Raw genomic sequence first — 2,500 nt, forward strand, 5'->3', positions numbered from 1 at the left:
AACTGGATTACTGTATGAATTTCTTTTCCAAGACCGAGGGTATCAGGAATCGTTTCTACAAGTACCATAAGCACATCTTTTTGTCGTGACCATTTTGTTTTCAGCGTTATAATAGGGTCCGAACTTTCGGCTGTTTTTTCACCAAAATACGTGACTCGTGGTTCTACCATTCGATATTCAAATTTTAAAGACTATAGGTCATGGAAAAAACCGGCTATATCCACGGAAAGTTGAATCATCGCCTCGAAGTTTGTACACGTTCTACACGTGGGTGAAACCAATATCCGAACTTTGGGGGTTTGTTTACATCGGAAGTCATGTGACACTACACGCGCAACTTAAGCGCTCAGAAAGTCAATTTGAGGAAATTTTGATTATTTTTCTGTTCATGGACAACTGAAATTTTGTATTTTTTTTCCAGACTTTTTCCATGGTGGGAAAATTAACTGAAGACAATTTTTGACAGAGAAAACAAAAGAATAGAAGGAAGCAAGCATTCTGGTGCTGGCACCGATTCTACAAGACAGGTTGGAAATATTTTGAGTAAATATTTTCAGCAATTCCTATTCTCCAGCCATCAAGATCTTTTTCCAGTACATATCACAGTCCTAGTTATGGAAGAAGCCCCTCACCTGCAAGTTCACTGAGCTTGATGCTGTCTCATACTGGAAGCCAGTGGGGAGATTCCCAGTGCTAGTAACAGTATGCATGCATAGTACTCTCTTTTGGCTTTGGTTTACAAGTGGGTAAAGGTCACATCCTATCTGTCATTTTTCATCTGATTGAGGTAGCCATAGTTTGATACTGGTGTTGTTTACTGTAGTAGCTAGTTTGTCTCTGACTACTATGTTAATTAAGTGGCATAATGATGTACTAAAAGGTCAGAAAACTCCATATTTTTTCATGGCTGATTTTGTGTTGCTGATTGAAGCTTAAATGGTGGTTTTTACAAGGGGCACATTAATCATAAGTAAAAGATCAAGAGTCTTAAAGCAAAGCTCTTTGAAATGGAAGTATCCTTACAGGGATGCACTGCTGTGAAACATGTTCGCTGCTGTTGTGTTTGACATCATTAGGTGGAATAATGATCTTAAGCTTCTAGCTTTCTTCTTTTCTTTCTTGCTTATAAGAACCAGGTTTCAACCATCGAGACAAGCAGTTGCAAAAAGAGTTGAGACACTCACTGTTGATAACTGTACAATGCGTGTCATTCAAGTTCGCACATCTCCAACCCCCTTCCCCCCCAAGCACAGTTGTTTCCATTTGCAATTGGCAATCAGACTGAAGGGTATCAACATTGAAAAAGGGGAGGGGGGAGGGAGGGGCGTTCATCCTTTTGTTATGAACTAGAAGAGGGGTTTTAGGAAGAAGAGGTGGATTTTCCATTCAGTGTCTCAACCTTTTTGCAATTGCCTGTAGAATGGAAGACAACAGAATGCCGAAACAAATATTGTACGGATAGCTTGCAGAAGGAAGAAGAGGAAAAGACAGACCGAAACTTTGGTATAAAGATCTGGTAAAAAAGGAAATCAGTTTGGCAGGGATCCCTGTTGATGGTTGGGAACAGCTGGCAAGTCAGCGCAAGGAGAAGGATCAATGAAGGAGTGGAAAGATTTAAGAAGGAAAGAGCTAACAGAGTTAAGGAAGCCAGACTAAGATGTAAAAATCCGGAACTTGCTGCACCTTTTGAATTTCGTTGCGGAATCAGCCAGAGGCCCTGTGCCAGTGCAGCCGGTTTGGCAGCACACAATAGAAGTCATCACAATTGATCTTGAGATATCATTTTTTACCACCCCAAACTTGGATGGCTCCGAAACACGGAGTTTCATCCATTGTTGCCAACGAGCCAGCCGAGCAAAGATGCTGGCGAGGCGACAGAGAATAATGCCACGCGAAGAATGGCGTATGCGAAAAAATTCTCGATCGGCATTGAAAAAAGTGTAAGTGTAAGGTGTAAGTGTGTAAGATGTAAGAATATCTCAGTTTAAGCCAATTGCAAGGAAGGAACTATTCAAGCCAATGAAAAGACGTGTTACATTATAGTTTTTAACCAATCAGGAGGCGGTACAGGTTGTTTGATGAACTTGTTTGTGGAAGCGTCTCTTCGTTTGGTTTGAAGTGCAAGCAGCTCCATCTTGTTGTAGAAGGTGAGTGTTTTCTTTGTTGTGGTCGTTGTTGAATTGTAAGGAATTTCATACGCTCAGAATATACAGTGGTCAGGAGACCAATAGCACTAGCGCGTTATACAGCGGTTGAGAGACCAATAGAACCAGCGTGTTCGCTACTGACTTGAACTAGCGAGTTTAGCAATCAATAGAACCAGCGTGTTCATCAATCAAACTAAAACTTCAATCGACCAGCGTTCCTTTACAAAATTCCTTATCTAATTCGAATTTTGAGGAAAACTGTTGAAACTAGAGCAAATCCAGTGTTCAAATTCACTGTTTGAGATACGAAATCGAACCAGCATGTTCACCACAGAATTGAACGAGGGTGTTCA

This window comes from Montipora foliosa, chromosome 7 (assembly GCF_036669935.1).
Source record: "Montipora foliosa isolate CH-2021 chromosome 7, ASM3666993v2, whole genome shotgun sequence".
NCBI classification, from domain to species: Eukaryota; Metazoa; Cnidaria; class Anthozoa; order Scleractinia; family Acroporidae; genus Montipora; species Montipora foliosa.